Raw genomic sequence first — 18,825 nt, forward strand, 5'->3', positions numbered from 1 at the left:
TCACAGGTAGCAGGTGCTTACGCTTCAACAACTATTGATAAGGCAGTAGAGGTTCAATTATTACTTAAAGAAAAAGAAGATAATATTTTGTTTTTGAAATAGCAGTTACAGCAAGTCAACATCAATCAACAAGAGGAAACATAGTTGGAAAAGCTTCAACAAGACTTCCAGCAAATGCAATTGAACCATCAACACAGTTTGGCTAGTAAGGAAGAGCAGTTACAAGGTATAATAGAATTGCACAAAGATGATCTCAAAATTGGCGAGTTTATCACAGAGGCACTTGCTCTCAAGTCCCAGCTCTTACAACAGAAAGAACTACTATGCCAAAATATTTCGTAATGGAATTCCCATTGCTAAATGAGCGATAATATTACAAATCAAGTCGTGGAGTTATGACTTGAATATGATTCAATTTTTAAGAAGGTATCAGACTTCTTGAATTGGCAGAAATCTGAAGAAGGGAAAAGAGCAGACCTGCCCAGAATTAATGAAATGCATAAGGAAATTTTATTCGCGAAATAGGATTCTCGACTAAAAGAAGCGGAACAGGCAATGGAAGATGCAGCGGAAGTAGAAAACAGTGTGATTGAATGCATAAATGAAAATCTGCACAAAGCCAATTTGGTAGCAGAGACCACCCCGGGCTTCCTTCCAAAGGCACAATAGCTTCAAACAGTTTGGAAACAAGTAGCAGAGGAAAGGGTAGAGGCGATTAAACAGGAAAACAAATTAAGCTGGGAAACATACTGACAGTATCTAGTAAAACCACATAGTCAATGGATGACCCTGAAGTGCCTCATAACTTCTGCCGAGAAGATAGTGCCAGCTCTCACCAACGTCGTATTTGCAGGACAATTAAAAGTTGAAGTCGGCCAACCGACACTCTTAAAACCAATGCTGGATATTTGCGATCTAAAGAATCAGATGCAGGATTTATCATAGATATAATTTATTTTTGTTTTAGTTTATTTTTGCTTAAAATGAGGTAGGTCATTTAAAGCTCCTCATCTATTTTGTAATATTTATTTTTAGATTTCATAGAGTAGTATTTAAACCCCTCTCATGCATTTAGAGAGGGGTCTAGAGTTTTATCAAAAACATTCTTCAGAACGTGCATTTTTCCCCCCACTGAGGAGGTTTTGATAAAATCAATGGAACAAGATTTATTTTCTATATGAGTTTAATATCTGCTACCGAAATTGCACTTTTGTACTCTTAATGGATTTTAAGTGATTTGAAGATAGGTCTATATTGTTGCAGCTCATGAGTAGGACGTATTACAAATGGTATTTTTATCTCCTAATGCCATTTACTTATGTGTCAAGCAATAAATCATTTTCAGTTATTTACATATGAAAGTTTGAATGTTTAGTTATCATTATTGCACTTTTGTATGGTGATGACTTACTCTTTATGCTGAATATGTGAATGAATCTTATGTGATATATTTCTCATATTGTTTCAGCTAACTTTTTATATGAAACAATCATTTTTAAATGGATTCTTTTCTCATGGTGATTGAATGATCTTTATTATCAATCACTTCTAGAAATTATTTTAGACTGCATAAGTAAACGTTACTCCCGGGATAGTTTAAAGTTAGATGTTCTCTTTGATTATGATAGATTGCATATGATAAGTTAGAGAATAGATTAGATTTATGACTAGTATTCACCCCATAAAACCCCAAAAAGAAAAACATCATCCCGTTAGAACACACATCATAAACAAATTGGGAAACTGGTCCCATCATCCCTAGTCAGAGCCACTATTCCAAATGGAAAAGGAGTTGTCTTAAGGTCTGGACCGAGTGGTTATCCCCCTTGTTGGAGTCCCAATTTTTCGAGCCTTCAACATATTTGGTGCTAGAAGGAGGGCCTGACTGTGAATGGCAAGTAAATCTACATCTTCACGCCATTCTAAGAGTAAAAATCCCTCACCATCACCCTCAACTTCTCGTTCGTATGCTAAATTTTCCATCTCTGAACCAGAAGTTGAAAAGAAAAATACAGAGCACACTACTAAAATCCCAAAAAAGCCAGATCATTCTCCTTCTGAACCCCCTGAATTACAAACTTTAATTCATAAGTTACAGGGGATTTCATTATCGCAAGAATAATATGAGTTTTCCCAAGGTAGTGTCACTTCTCATCTAACCCCATCTCAACAACTGACTAGAGCACAAAGCGAAAAGCTAGGAATCCCACCCATTGAGTTTAATTTATCGAGTCATAAGAAAGCTAGGAAAACACCAACAAAATCTCAGAGTGAGGTATATCATCATTTTCATCTACCACCCCATCCAAATCATCACAAGAACACTCATCCATTCCCCAACTCCAGGTCGTGGTTCACACAGATACAGGAGTAACATCCTCGTCTACCCAACCACCTCCATCCACCACCACACCTCCTCCTACTCATACCCCGACGATGGCAGGAAATCCGCCACCAAGGCCATGGGCCAATCCAGGGGCTGTAAGAATGCCTGCACCTTTATCACAATTACCAGCACACCCTGAGAAATGGTTGCCCAAATTCAATCCTGACAATGGCCAACTAGCCGAGGAACACATAAATAATTTCATGCTATCTATAAATTTGAACGGAGTGACAGAGGAGGACGCAGTTGTAAGATTATTCCCATATACGTTATAAGGAGCAGCAGGATCCTGGTATTTTTCTTTACCAGCAGGCTCCATTAATAACTGGGATACATTTCAAGATTAGTTTTTAACAAAATTTGGAGATGATAGGTCAACAACAACCTTAATAAATGACCTCTCCAATTTGAAAGCTGAACCAAAAGAGCCAATCAAGGACTTCAATTCTCGCTTTAATAAGTTATTGAACAAAATACCAGCAGCATCTAAGCCTAGCAATGAAGTCCAAAATGAATGGTATATTTCTGCTTTACCTTCAAATTCAGCTATCTTTGTAGATAGAGCTACCAAGCCAACGTTAGCAGAAAACATGAAAGAGGCAATTGCTATAGAGAAACGTATCCTAGTTGTAGAACAAAAAAACCATGGAAAATTTTAGGGGCTAATGTTCACCCAGTGGGCTAATTTTCCTTGATTTTTCCAAAAAACGATTCGCCAATTACCAATTTTTATAAAAGATGATTCGCCCAAATTTTAGAATATAAAACTATTTTACCTCAAAAATCGCCAACATTATATAGAGACTATATATAAAATCATTATAGATTTGAATAATTTTACAAATATATCAATACAAATTTTATAGTTTGCATATTAGGGATTAGTGAGATTCGCCAATGTTTTTAAACTTCAAAAAAAATTTCCATCCTTAAAATTTTCCTTGAAAAAAACCCTGTAGAAGAAAGGAAGTCTAAAAAAGTGTCTTTTAGAGATGATTCTAAGAAGAAACAAGCGAAGGATCCATTCGACCTGGAAGGGTTGCAAAAAGTTTTGAAGACCATGTCTAATGAAATGGTAGATATAAAGAAACAAGTAGCAAAAACCTCTTCCAAGAAACCTTATAGACCCTTTAAAAGAAATCCTTCAACCAATCCAAAACCTCCAAGCGCTATAACAAACGTAGAATCAGAAGGGGAAGAGGAAGAATTTTCAAATGAGGAATAAAATGACGGTGAAGAAATCATAGAACTACAAGGAATGTGGGATTTCATTCTTCCAAATGAGGAAGATCAAGAAGAATTACCTATTGCTACTAGAAGTAGAAATCAACTTGATCCTCCACAATCTAGTGCTAAACAGAAAAACCCAATTCCGCCTCCCAAGGATAAAGTAGTAGGCAAGAAATCCTCACCGAAGTCTACTCAAACAAACCCAATTCAATCTGATTCCACATCTTCATCTAAAACACTTATCATCTCAGATGAAATGGAATATAACATTGTTGAAGATATGAAGAAAACCAGAGCAAACATTACTCTTCACGAGCTCAGTAAATTAAAACATCAACAGAAATTACTCTTGAAAGAATTGAAGGCAGTACCTACTATGCCTCTCCCTGCTGCTGTAATTTCACAAACTACTCAGGAAATGGGAAAACCTTCGACTGGAATTTCAAATAAGGTCGATCCGACTGATATTGCTCTAATTGGTGGAAGATATTAAAGCATGTTAATGTGTATCACTTTTTCCCTTTTTGTGGCAAAGAATTTTTATAAAAATAAATGGAGTTGGAATGTTTACTCTTAAATTCACAAAATCATCAAAAACTAGGTGGTGGTAGAAGAAGACAAAACATGTCAATTTAAATTCAATTTCATGTCATATTTTTTCTAAAATTTAATATATAATTTATTCATTTTCTTTAAAAGGTATCATTAATATTTTACATAAATTTTTAAGTAGTGACAAAACCGCGACCCCCCATTTCTCTATTGATTTATGTTTTTTAATTCCAATTTCTTTAAGAGATGTGCTGTAAACATTCTAAAGATTGCTAAACAAATTTAAAAATAAAAAGTAAGCATATTTTTTAATTATTATTAAAATACTAGTAAAAATGATCATATTTTTGTATATATAAAACCGTGACCCAAGAAACTATCCTTTCAAGTTTATACAATCATTTTTTTTAATAGAAATTTGAAAATAACATATAATAAAATGTTAAAATTATTTTTTGAAATTTTTTAAAATATATTTTATATTTTTTATAATAAAATTTTTAATTATGATTATAATAACGTATTTTATATTATTCAAAATATAATATATAAAATTATTTGTTTAGAAATTCTACTTCTATTTATATATATATATATATTTAAAGAGTTTTAGCATTTCATTTAACTTTACATCAAGTTATTTATATTTTGTGAGTGATTGACCATAGCTTTTACCAATATTTACTATCAATTGACTTATTTGCAAATTTAGTATTTACTTTTTATAACATTATTTATATTTTATAAACCCATTAAATAGGTTCACTATAGCTTTTACCAAAATTTATTGTGAGTTAGCTTTGTTACAAATTTAGCATTTATTTTTTATAATTAACAAGTATGAAACTCAACTCATTTAATTGATATTTTTATATTATCTTTTTTTATCTTTTTTTATTTGAGTACTTTTTTGCTTTTGCCATATAATGAGACACATTAACATGCTTTTAAAGATCCAAATTCCATACCCCACCATTTCTCCTTACTTTTGAAGTTTTTAACAAAAATCTACATAACTATCTAGTGGATTCCAGTGCATCATCTAACATTTTACCTAAGATAGTTTGTGCAAAATTAAATGTCCAACCTCAGAAATCTGCAGTACGAATAGTACAGTTAGATCGGTCTCAAGTAGAATTCATCGGTGAACTTAATCAAGTGACCATAAGGCTCTCATCAAACCCAAAGGTATGTCAAGTTATTGATATACTTGTCACAAATATTCCTGAATTTTATGGACTAATCCTTAGCAGGGATTGGTCAGAAAATCTTCACAGTTACTTCGCGACCGACTGGTCTCATATGTGGCTCCCCTACAACGGCAAACCTAATCAGATCAAGGTTGAACGAGAAAGACATCAAAAGTATATAGTAACAGAGTTAGAAGGAGAAAACGAGCTGGTAGCATATAGCAACAACATTATCGGAAACTATTCTGTTGATTCATTCTTAGGGAATTTCAAGGCTCATACTTCACCTTTCTTGGAAAATTCCGTTTTATCTCAGATAGAAAATTTCTCTCAAACTGACACTTCTAGATGCATCAATTTTATAGATAAACCTATAAATAAAACATTGTTTTGGAAATTATTTTTTGATGGTTCTTGTTACCTCTGCTACAGCTTCAGTGTTTAAAGGTTAAAATCAGGTTGGACAATGCTGGTTTTGGTTGCTAAGGAGCTCGTGGTAGTCCATTTTACCCTTACCCTTTTCATTTGCCTCATTCCCTTATAACTCCTGCTTCCTGCGTTTCCTCTTTCTCCGTCGTTCTCCTTACCCTCCTTTAACCCTATTATTATCATTTTTCTCTATAATATTTTAAAGCCCGCCTAAACCCTTCTTTTCCTGGTTCCTGGGCGTTTTTTGTCTAAACAACTTTAAACCTCGCTACCACTGTTTTATACCTCCAATTAATGTAAAATTTGTGTTTTGTTAGCGGCCGGGTTTTTTTAAGTTTAAACGTTATTTAACCCACATGACCATATGCTTTTAACTGTGCTGTCGCTTTACCTATCAAATCAACCCCAGAGCACATGTTTATTACCTTGACTGTCTGATCGCACCCACCTCATCATCCAATGGTGTTCGCTAGTCTTCTCCCCGCAAGTTGCGCACACGATAGCCCGTGGAGAAGGCGGTTTCCGCCAGACCCTGCATCCACGTGTCGTTATTTGATTGCGTCGTTCCGCCCTATACGTAAACCACCATTGCCCGATAAGTGGTGCGGGGGAACTGCCCACCCGCGAAACCGCTGTCTCCCCACCGACTATCTGCCGCGCATCTTCCTCACACGATCACCGTCGGATCTGCCCAGCAGTGATCCGACGACCCTCATTCATCCCGATTGTTAAGCCTCCCGATGGCCTATACAGTCGATCTCCGCCATTGATTTGAATTATCTGACGGCTGATACTTATTCTCAGGCCCTCGTGCATTTTCCATATGGTTTTGGTGTTTTCGACCTGTCCTCTGCACGCAAAGGAGAAAGATCAATGATGTCATATGCTACCTATACCCTGTGCAATAAAGCTCCAACAACTGTAATTAATCAACAACATGGCTGAGAAGGAAAAAGGACTGCCTCGAGCAGTTAAAAAAAAAACATTGAATGGTTATGCGTTTCATTCATTTTTCACTCTACCTGTTCAGGAAGGACCGCAGAGCACCAGAAAGATCAAATTCATCCATTAAAGCAGTCAAACTACTACAGAGGCCCATTTCAAAGAATTAATGTGGTTGGTGGTCCATTAAGACACCTCCACACATAGCCTAGCAGACCAATTTTGTAACCAATCTCTATATATATCCAGAGACTGAATGTAATGAGGTTGATGAGTGTTATTTTGTTGTAAGGTTCAACTTCTGGAGATTGTAACTGCTATGATACCTGCAGCATCTAGTCTTCATTTTCAGCGAATGAAAGCTTCTTTTGTTGTTAATTACTCACTATCCACTTCTTCTTCTTGTTCTAGGCTGTACCTATTTTGCATTTATTCATGTGTTGTTAATGTTTAGCATTAGAGGGGCTGTCATCCCACCTCTGTGTTAGGATTTAGCATGTATCATTGAATTTGTTTGCAGGTTTCTGTTATTTTAATGCCAGAGAGCTGTCATCCTGTCTGTGTATTAGGAAACAGATTTACAAACCTTTTAACTGGTTGCAGCCGGCCATCACAGGGTCATGTGCATCTGTTGGTGTGGTCAGTCTTCTCCATCATCACATTTTCTTTAAACTGTAAGTAATTGGTGGTCTAAAGCCTTGTAGTCTGGGGGTGTTCACCCATGTCTGGGGTCAAGCACAATAGAAGTGGTTATTTGGCTTGAATATGCAGCATTATTTTCGTTCATCCACCAATTTTCCAACATTTTTGTTGAGTTTGTAATGTTCCCGAGCATCTCTGATATACAGCCTAGGAGAGTTTCTTGGGGTGATAACATTAATTGGCGCCATTGCCGGGGAGAGGAGATTGAAGCTCAGCTTCCCTGGGAAAACGACACAGCTTCAAGCTTTGATGATAGACAAGGTTTGAACACAGTTTCTGGTTGTAATCATCTGTCTGGCAACTCCATTGGAGGAAGATCATCATTTGGCGACTCCACATTGCAGTTCTGGCGCAGTTGGTGAGGCATGCTCACAGAAATCCTTAGAAACCATTAGCTAAATCAGCGCTTGATCCTAAGAAGATCGTTCAATAGAAGGAAATATTGCAGTAAGGAGCATCAGGATCAGGTAAGCCTTGGAATTTTTATGTATGTCTACTAGTGTAGAAATACCTTCAGAGATTCATTCAGCTCCTTAGTCATTCGTTTCCCTTTTGGACCTCAGTTGAAAGAATCTTTCCATGTTGTCCATCGTATTCCTCTATTTCTATCATTCTCTTCATTGACCCATTCCACTCAGTCCACCAGTATCCTTCCACTTTCCTCAGTCATGGCAGGCCAGCAACCCCTCAAAAAGATAGAACGAATAGTTGCTGCTAGGTATGGACCCTTAGTCTTGCCTACCCCTTTGAATGCCATGCCTACAGGAGATTATCAAGAATTTATGCCAAAGTTTACTGGTGCAGAAGGAGTAACAGCTGAAGAGCATTTAGAGGCCTTTTATAGCTATTCTGATAACTTGGATATCAATGAAGAGGATGTCTGGATGAGGGTTTTTGTTCAAAGCCTAGATGGGGAAGCTAGAAAATGGTTTATAGAATTACCCCCTAGGTCTATTACAGACATTGAGACCTTAGATGATGTGTTTTTAAAGCACTGGGGAATAATAAAGATCTGCTCTTTTACCATGATGAATTTTGGAACTTGCAGAGAGAAGATGGTGAGCTGCTGTCTGATTTCAACATCAGATTTAATCATATGTACAACAGAATGCCAGTTGAAGTAAGACCTACCCCTGCTTCTGCCATGCTCACTTATGCTAATGCTTTCGATTCTCAATTATGCCTGCTGAGAAGATGTACTTCTTTGGCTGATATGCAAACTGCAGCCTTTGAAGTTGAATCGAACATTCTGGCTACAAAGAGACTTGAAGGAGATGCTGAAAGTAGAAGACAAGGAGCAGAGTCCTCACCATACTGAGAACCTGAGATTGATGAATTAGCCAGGATGATTGAGTTTTTGGCCTTTAAAGTTTCCAAGTTAAAAGCTGAGCAGTATTTTAAGGAAGCAGGAGCTCCTTTTTCCATTTCTCTTCCAGCTCCAATTCCATATAAAGGAGCACAGGAGCAATTGCAGATTTTGCAAAGAAATAGAGATGCAAATGAAGACAAAGGGGTGAGCCCCCTTTTATAGAATATAGTCATGAAAGAAGAGATGTTTGAAGAAGAGGAGGAGGTCCATGTTTTGTAAGGTGCTCCTTTCCTAACAAGGGCTGCTTATGAGAAAGCAATATCCACAGGCACTGCTCAAAAATTTGTTGTAGCTGCAGAACAACAAGTTGACCAGTAGTGGCAGCCAGTAGCAGATCCCTTCATCCTCCAAGAATTTGTGCTCGATACTAGCTCACCTTCACATGGCTATGAAGATCTGCAAATTTTCCAGCCTACTTTGGTCCCCAGTCCAGTAATTAAAAAGGGAGAGGAAATCTCTCCATCATCTTTTGTCTGCTCAAAAAAGAATCCCTCACAGTTGCCCCTTGAACACTGAGGCAGAACAAAATCCAATGCTCAAGGCTAAAGCTGATCATCTCAGTCTTGATATTTTGAAAACTGCTCAGGTGACCTCCACTCAGATTGAAAGGGAAGCTTGCTTGATAACAGAGGAAGAGGATGTTCAGTCTAGGAACTCCTACTTGGATGTGGATTGTTTCAAGAAAAATGAAGGAGCAGATAATGTCCCTGTGTCCCTTGCACAAGAGTACAGTGGTGCATCTTTCGTATTAGTTGTGCGGACTACAAAAGACATAGGCAAGTACACAGCATTCATGGTTATTCAGCAGGTGTACACAGGCTCCCAAGAAGAACGTCCAAGGAGGAAAATACACAGAAGGGAGATGAAATTTGATCCATATCTACCTATCAAGCTCAAATGTAATAAACTATTTGAGGTAGAGGATCAAATCAATCCTGTTTTGCAGCTCTATGATGAAGGAGATGAGAGCAGGAGAAACAATTTTGGTGGCCCAACAAATGGGAAATTTTTGAAGTTTTAAGTTTTTCAAGCCTTAATGATTGTAAGCAGTTTTTTTTTTCAGTTTTTAGTGTAGTCCTGGTTTGACTCCATGCCCAATGGATACTAGGCAAATTTTTTTTAAGATGGTTTTGTACGAAGGCATTGGTCTGCAAGTTCTTGAGACCTCACAGGGAGGATCTCATCCCCAGAAGGTGCCAGTGTTAGCTCTGCTACATCTTTAGTGTTTAAAGGTTAAAATCAGGTTGGACAATGTTGGTTTTGGCTGCTAAGGAGCTCATGGCAGTCCATTTTACCCTTACCCTTCTCATTTGCTCGGTTCCCTTATAACTCCTGCTTCCTGCGTTTCCTCCTTCTCCATCGTTCTCCTTACCCTCCTTTAACCCTATTATTATCATTTTTCTCTATAATCTTTTAAAGCCCGCCTAAACCCTTCTTTTCCTGGTTCCTGGGTGATTTTTGTCTAAACAACTTTAAACCTCTCTACCACTGTTTTATACCTCCAATTAATGTAAAATATGTGTTCTGTTAGCACCCAGGTTTTTTAAGTTTAAACGTTATTTAACCCACATGACCATATTCTTTTAACCGCGTTGTCGCTTTACTTGTCGAATCAACCCCGGAGCACATGTTTATTACATTGACCGTCTGATCGCGCCCGCCTCATCATCCAACAGTGTTCGCTAGTCTTCTCCCAGCACGCTGCGCACATGATAGCCCGCGGGGAAGGCGGTTTCCCACCAGACCCTACAGCCACGTGTCGTTGTTTGATTGCGTCGCTCCGCCCTGTATGTAAACCACCACCGCCCGATAAGCGGTGCGGGGAAACCGCCCGCCCACAAAACCACTATCTGCCATGCATCTTCCTCGCGCGATCACTGTCAGATCTGCCTAGCAGTGATCTGACGGCCCTCGTTCATCTCGATTGTTAAGCCTCCCGATGGCCTCTGTAATCGATATCTGCCATTGATTTGAATGATCCGACGGTTGATACTCATTCTCAGGCCCTCGTGCATTTGCCATATGGTTTTGGTGTTTTCGGCCTATCCTCTGCACGCGAAGGAGAAATATCAATGATGCCATCTGCTACCTGTACCCTACACAATAAAGCTCCAACAACTGCAATTAATCAATAGCATGGCTGAGAAGAAAAAAGGACTGCCTCGAGCAGTTAAAAAAAAAAAAAACATTGAATGGTTATGGATTTCATTCATTTTTCACTCTACCTGTTCAGGAAGGACCGCAGAGCACTAGAAAGATCAAATTCATCCATTAAAGCAGTCAAACTACAGCAGAGGCCCATTTCAAAGAATTAATTTGGTTGGTGGTCCATTAAGACACCTCCACGCATAGCCTAGCAGACCAATTTTGTAACCAATCTATATATATATATATATCAAGACACTGAATGTAATGACGTTGATGAGTGTTATTTTGCTGTAAGGTTCAATTTCTGGAGATTGTAACTGTCGTGATACCTGCAGCATCTGGTCTTCATTTTCAGCCAATGCAAGCTTCTTTTGTTGTTAATTTCTCATTGTCCACTTCTTCTTCTTGTTCCAGGTTGTGCCTGTTTTTCATTTATTCATGTGATGTTAATGTTTAGCATTAGAGGGGATGTCATCCCACCTCTGTGTTAGGATTTAGCATGTATCATTGAATTTGTTTGCAGGTTTCTATTATTTTAATGCTAGAGAGCTTTCATCCTATCTGTGTATTAGGAAACAAATTTACAGACCTTTTAACTGGTTGCAGCCAGCCATCACAGGGTCCTGTGCATCTGCTGTTGTGGTCAGTCTTCTCCATCATCACATTTTCTTAAAACTGTGAGTAATTGGTGGTCTAAAGCCTTGTAGTCTGGGGGTGTTCACCCATGTCTAGGGTCAAGCACAGTAGAAGTGGTTATTTGGCTTGTATATGCAGCATTTGTTTCATTCACCCAGCAATTTTCCAACATTTTTGTTGAGTTTGTAATGTTCCCGAGCATCTCTGATATACAACCTAGGAGAGTTTCTTGGGGTGATAACAGTTCTAAATCCAACAATGGAGTAGGACCAGGTTGTATATTAGTTAGTCCACAAGGAGAGAAAACCATGTTAGCATGTAGGCTTGAATTCGATTGCACAAACAATACCGTTGAATATGAAGCATTAGTTCAAGGGTTATACAAAGCAATCAGGCTCAATATCAAATATTTGCAAGTATTTGGAGATTCTGAGATTGTTATTAAACAGGTAAGAAATACTATACATTGTCTGTTGGGACACTTGAAACACTATCAATCTTTAGTACAAGACCTGACTTCACACTTTATAGCATTTAATATTTCATCCATTCCCAGACTCCAAAATGCGAGTGCTGATCTCCTTGCTAATGTAGCTTCCAAGCTTATTCCATCAGAGGACTATAGCCTAGACAGATTCTCAATTGAATTAATCTTTAGACCCTCTATTCTTGATAACATTACCAACTGGAGAGTTTTCAACAATGACCCAGATATTGTGAGTTTTCTGACTTCAGAAGGCTCTTACAATAATCAGATAATTGATGAAGACCAACATGACAAACAACTGAAACAAGAAAATAGCAATAACGCTATACCAAAATCCGTAGTCATGATAAAGAAAAACTCTCTCTTCAAATTGGGTCATGCAGAACATGAACCGTTTGGCTTGATAAAACAAGCAACTATAAATGCCCCATCTCTAGCGACTCCAAACTTTTCTGAGCCTTTCACTCTATATACATTTGCCTCTAAGAGATCGTATGCTGCCATACTCACACAAGCGAATCAAGATAAAGCCGAAGCCCCAATTGCCTTCTTCAGTTCAAACTTGCAAGGAGCTTAATTAAATTACTCCAATGTTGGGAAGCACGCTTATGTTGTTTTTAAAGAAATCAAACATTTCAAACCTTTCCTTCTCAAAACTCACACCAAAATAATAGTGTCATTCCCAGCTGTAAGAAATCTTTTGGTACAAAAGGATGTGGGCGAAAAGAGGGAAAATTGGGTCACAGCGCTGAAAGAATATGACGCTGAAATTAAACCAGCAAAAATTGTAAAAGGTCAAGGTTTTTGCAGGATGTTGGCAGGAGCATTGCACATATCAGAAACACAATCTCTAGACAATGAATTACAAGTGTATGAGGTAAGCCTAAATGACACTGAATCAAGGTACGTTGATATCATGTTCTATCTAAAAAATGGTTATGCCCGTCCACATTTGAAATACACAAAGAAAAAGGCCCTGAGGTTAAAAGTTAAACACTATCAAATTGTCAATGATATACTCTTTAGAATGAATTATGATTCAATTCTCCTTAGATGCCTTGAGAAATCTGAAGCAGAAAGAGTATTACAGGAACTTCATGACGGGCCAGCAGGCGGACACTATGCAGGAGATGCAACAACACATAAAATCTTGCGCGCTGGCTACTACTGGCCAACTCTATTTAAAGATGCACATAGCTACGTAAGGAGATGTCAGATTTGCCAAACTACTGCTGGAAGACAGAAGAAGCCATCATTGCCATTACAACCTGTCAACATCAATCAACCATTTGAACAATGGGGATTAGATATTATAAGTGAGATCGTTCCTCATTCGTCTAAACAACATAGGTACATCCTTACAGCTACGAACTACTTTACCAAATGGGTATAAGCAGTTCCACTCAAGAGAGCCAACTCTGAAAGTATCATTGAATTTATAGATCAATTCATAATCACTAGGTTTGGCTTACCTTCTGCTTTAATGTTTGATAATGCATCATATTTCTCAGGTAATGCTATGACAGATTTCGCTCTCAAAAGAGGTTTTAAGCTCAATTATTCTGCTAATTATTATCCACAAGGGAATGGGTTGGCCAAATGAACAAACAAGAACCTTATTAGAATCATCAAATGGACTATTTATCAAAATCATAGAAACTGGCATAAATCTTTATTGTATGCTCTTTGGACAGATCGAATAACTCAAAAAACCTCTATTGGCACTTTTCCTTTTAATTTAGTTTATGGGAAAGAAGTAGTCTTACCAACAAATATAGCTATTCCTTCTCTAGCCTTAGTTCAATTCATTGAAGAAACCCCTTCCTCATCCTTGCAGTTAAGACAATTGCAGATCCTTAAACTTGAAGAGGAACGAGAAAAGGCAAAAACTACCCATGCGCATCATCAACAATTAGTGAAAGCTTCTTTTGATTCACGCTCGATGTCTAGAAAAGATTTTCAACTTGGAGACTTAGTATTAGAATGGGATAAATCCCATGAAGAGAAAGGCAAGCATACTAAATTCCAACGGATATGGCTTGGACCATTCCAGATTGTCGAACTCATCAGTCCATCAACTTTCATGTTACAAGATTTAGCAGGGAAAAGAGAGTCTTTACCTATTAATGGACAGATCCTTAAGAAATATTTCCCATAGAAGATGATCTCTTCTATTTTCTGTAGATTATAGTTTTTAGTTAAGTTTTCTTTTGATAATAAAACATGTTGAGAATGTTCACTTTTGGTTTCCACGAGAGGAATAGTGTCTCATGTCAATTTTGTTTTTCACTTGTATAAGTGGGAATGGTTATGAAAATTAATCTCCATTTTTGAAACATAGGGTCAAGTGCTATTATTCTGAAAATTTTGCCTGTTCTTTTGTTTCAATTATCTAAAAGTTTTGGTTAGAATCAACCTTAGGAAGAAGTTTTCCTTACATCAGTCACAAAAGGTATCAATAACAAAACAATATTCTCTACGGAAAAGCTATTTTTAAACTCTACAATTGTCGTCCAAGAGAATTCTTAAGGAACCAATGACTTCCCCCCCACTCAAGGAATTTGCAAGATTCAAGGAGTAATTCAATTATACACTTTAAAACTTAAAGAATAAGAGGTCTCATCAAGAGTCGACTTATCATGATCATAAAGATTATAACTAACTGACATTGCCATACTGCATATCAAAACAGGGTAATGGCTTGAGATTGTTTCAATCAAAAGACAAGGGGTCTCATCATGAGCCAGCTTGTTTAGTTAAGTTATAAATCAAGTGAATGGAACTATCAATTTTGGCCACCAAACCAAGACATTGTTCTTTAAGAATTAAAAGAGAAATAAGAAAAGAAAAAGCAATAAGTGTATATGAGGGTTTATCTTTGAAAATTGCATGCTTCTCAAGTAGGACACGGGATCATTGCTGGGTAACAGGTAACCCTGTCAAGGCTATGAACGCTTGTTGGTAGCAGAGGCTCTACTGACGACAAATGAGTACACCAAAACTGATCTAAAGAGATGTTTTTGTTTTTATCTTTACAACCAAGTAATGACTGATGTGAGTAAAATGACTAACTCTAGGAAGAGGATAATCAAAATAAAGATAGTTAGAACAAGATGTTGTTATTTGATAAGTAGCACTATTTACCTTATATTTCGTACAATGAAGTTTCATTTTCAAAACCATTTCTATTTTGGAAGTTTTAGAAAATTCAAAAAACCATCAGAGATAATTGGTTCTTCCAAGTGAATCGCCAATTGTTGTGCCTATCAACAACCCCCCCTTTTTATTAGTGTTAGTAATAACGTTAATAAATGGGGACCCTTCTAAAAAAAATCATATCTTAGCATTCAATTGATGCCTTTTTGTTTTAAGAATAAAACAAGATGTCAAAGTGGAACTTGCTAAAACATGGAAATTTACCTTTTCATACTCCTAGTGAATAAAATTTCACAAACTACGAGTTTCTTATAAAAAGCACTTCATAACCATAAAGCCTAAGAAAAACTTTATAAATGGAAAGTCACGAACATTAAGGAAAACCTTGAAAAACCCTCTTTAGAAAAGGTTATTATCGCATCGCAAAAGGTTATAGCGGTCATCCCTTATAAAAGTTACCTCTTAAAAATGCGATCAGCGAGAATGTGAAATCATGAAGCTTATAACCTCATCGCATCACAAATTCCAATACCGCGGCACTACTTTATGAAACGAAAGTAAATATTGTGAAATGCGATAACATCTCGCAAATCGCATATCGCAGTAGCGCATGTAATGATGGTTTTTAACGAAATACAGTTTTTGTGATATAGCGATCTGCGATATTGTGAAGCAAATCGCAAAATCTCTTTTATTGCAATTTGAAGGGCTCAGGGTTCTAGGAGAGTACTTTCTGATGTTCGATGCAAAGTTATGAACATTAAAGTTTAGCATAACGGTCCATTAGTGGTCATTTATTAAAAACGATTAGGATCAGTGTAAAGGACCATTTGACGCAAGTTGATATCTTTTGATGTGATTCAGAATTAAAAACCTCCCGTCACCTTATTTTCATCTTTCTATTGATTATTCCTGCATTCAATATCATTTTTATCATATCTTGCTCTCTGCTTGCAACTTTTAGGAAGAACACGCAGAGTGTAACACACGAAGAAATGGGAAAGAAAGGCAAGGCTCCCACGGCTGAGAAGTCAGAAATGACCCCATTATTCATAGACACTACCTGTAGTCGGGACGCAGGGATATCTACGTGGGAAGCTATGTATCAATTGTTAGAGGATGAACAACCAAGAATTATGGAAGTTACAGTTACAGCAGATGGACACGGCTCTTCTAAAGCATCCCTAACTAACCTTGCATGCTCGTTTCTACATCACATTGCGGTGAGGCCAAAGATACTCCCCTACACTGACATGGTGAAATAGATTATAGATGATGCAGACATATCTGATAGAGAGTTCAAAACGGCGAGCCAGGAAGTCATGGGGTCATTTACTCCAAATAATTTGAGGTGTATGTACCACTTACTAGAACCCCAGGCCAGCTACAACAAGCATTATGTCGAGAAGTTCGCCAAGGAGAATGAAGACTTGACAGAATGCACAAAGAACTGGTCAAACAATGAGGAAAGACTAAAAAGGATAAAAACGGTATGTACGCCGCCGGCTCTCTTTGTTCTCCTTATTGTTATGCTACTGCAATGTTATGTAGACTGTTTGGGAAACCAAACATCAACAAGTTTTCATCAGAATGGTTACCCTTAGTAGATGCGGCTATCAATGCCACAATAATGAATTGGGCCTAAATCCTATCAGATAATTTAGCCGCTACAATTTTAGAATATAGAAGAAAAAGAAGTGTTGCTTTGAGGGTTTACCCTCCATTCTTTTTGAGCGCCTATGTTATGGACGCTATTTATTTTGTTTCAAAATTTCCTATTATGGGATGGAGGTGGATGGTACAAAATCCACTTCCCATTCAAATTTATCATAAAATCATGTGGGAATCAAGTTTTGTGCCAAATTGCTTCAAAATTTGTCACAGAGTTATACTCCCAATCCATAAGAAAATCTATAACAAAGATGCCCCAAGGTTTTCCCAAGAAGCTGAGGTGGATATTCTCTCCATGGCAAGATGGTTTGGGGAAGAACTGTTCACTTATATCAGAGTGTTTGGCAGCATTGCTGCACCCCATGTGCTACTTTATTACGTCCCAGACAAACTGATGGCTAGGGAAATAGCCTATCAAACCTGCAGCATGGGGGGAATGAGCAAGGTACTAAAAGATTCCAAGAAATCCATTTGGCCCCAATTTCCTGTAATATGCGAAGCATTTGCATTGCATGACTTAGGTCATGCTTTCAAAGAATTTGATAATGTATTATGTTTACAACTACCAATGTTCCCGGGAAGGTAATATGATCCCTTTGGTGTTGTAAGTAATTTTAGTACAATGGTTAAAATAAAAGTATTTTCCCATGAATAAGATCTCTTTGATGATGTTTTTCTACAGAAGAACACCTTCAAAGAGGTTCAACATACAGCACAAGTTCTTTTTGACCAAGAAACTCCCCAACCTTTTGAGAATTACAGAAAACAGAGGTTATCTAAGGTACCATTAGACCAATTACTTATTGAACCAGTAAGAGAACCTACTCTCATCGTTAGCATAAGTGAGGATTCAGCAAAAAAGTCCAAAACAAGTTCAGAAAAAGAATCAGCAGAAAATTATGGTAATCAGTCCTAGGATGAACACAGTAAGGAAGAGGAGTCAATAAAAGACACAGCTCAGTCTACAACAGAGTCTAATCAGCAGACTCCATTAATAAAACAAGCTGAGGCTTCAAATCCCCTTACAAAGCAAACGGAGCCACTAATAATTGATCTAGAAGGGGAATGGGAAAATTTTAATAAGATGATTAACACAGAAGGACAGAGCGCAGAGCCACCAAATAATCCAAAAGAGATGACCACGGAGATGGTAATAGAAAGGGCTGTCAACACTCAGGAAGCAGAGCATATTCCTATTGATCCCTCATCTAAGATTGTACTAAGAATAGAAGAAATTCCTCCTCTAAATGTGTTTTATAGCCCTCAACATAAAGCTGTCGTCAGAAGGCAAAGAAAGAAAAGAAAGCTGGATTCTGTGCTCGCACCCGAGGATGAACCTCTGGATGTGCTTTGGAAATATCCCTCTATAGACCCAACGGAAAATCTCACTAGGCTCTCATAGGTAGCAAGTGCTTACACTTCAGCAACTATTGACAAGGCAACAGAGGTTCAATTATTACTTAAAGAAAAATAAGATAAGATTTTGTTTTTGAAATAGCAGTTACAGCAAGTCAGCATCAATCAACAAGCGGAAACACAGTTGGCAAAATAGTAAGGAAGGGCAATTACAGGGTATAATAGAATTGCACAAAGATGATCCCAAAATTGGTGAGTTTATCACAGAGGCACTTGCTATCAATTCCCAACTCTTGCAACAGAAAGAACTATTATAGGTCCAAATCTCACTCTTAAGGTTTGTGATGCTGCACTCATGGCCCAGGGCAACCCCTCCTTCCAGACCTGGTCCAAAATTTAAAAAACAATGTTTTATTCCCTATACGTGACATTTCCCTAAGCTAAACGCTTGTATACATGGGTCTATGTATACCCAACCCACGTATATGTCTTAAAACACTTAAAAAAATTAAATCTCCTTAATTTTGGGCAGAGATCGCGGGTTTTACTTGCTGATCACCTGTTAGTGCCC

The sequence above is a fragment of the Pinus tabuliformis genome, chromosome 2_2 (assembly GCF_031772625.1).
Source record: "Pinus tabuliformis cultivar Carrire ecotype Pingquan chromosome 2_2, CPIR1, whole genome shotgun sequence".
In the NCBI taxonomy this organism is placed as follows: Eukaryota; Viridiplantae; Streptophyta; class Pinopsida; order Pinales; family Pinaceae; genus Pinus; species Pinus tabuliformis.